At 42.5% G+C, this 362-nt stretch overlaps 1 pseudogene; it reads right to left on the bottom strand.

Annotated features, from left to right (window-relative positions):
• Nucleotides 1-6: 6 nt before the first annotated feature.
• LOC108578243 lies at nucleotides 7-291 on the bottom strand (annotated as a pseudogene).
• Nucleotides 292-362: the final 71 nt, after the last annotated feature.

Below are 362 nucleotides of genomic sequence, written 5' to 3'. Positions count from 1 at the left end.
GTTGTAAAGATGTGAGTACGCGGTTGAAACGTACACGAACGCCTTTAAATGATTGCATTCTGCCGCTAATTCGAGCATCTTCTGCGTGCCAATCACGTTCGACCGCAAAAGGTAGGACGGTCTTGCCTCAAAGTACACTACGGCCGCGTTATGAATTATTATATCAACATTCTCGATTAAACATCGACGGTCTTCAGGTGAGAGACCCAAATCGGTTTTTTGTAGATCACCATTAATCGGTACGACTTTTTCCATGAAGTTTGGATTCAATTCGTGCAATTTATGGAACAGCTGAAAACGATAGAAATATGAATATTTCTTTTTGCCCGCAGCGAAAAATCCTTCTCGCAGCGTATACGCTC

The sequence above is a fragment of the Habropoda laboriosa genome, unplaced genomic scaffold (assembly GCF_001263275.1).
Source record: "Habropoda laboriosa isolate 0110345459 unplaced genomic scaffold, ASM126327v1 scaffold3719, whole genome shotgun sequence".
Taxonomy (NCBI): Eukaryota; Metazoa; Arthropoda; class Insecta; order Hymenoptera; family Apidae; genus Habropoda; species Habropoda laboriosa.
This window is presented reverse-complemented; position numbering and strand designations above follow the sequence as displayed.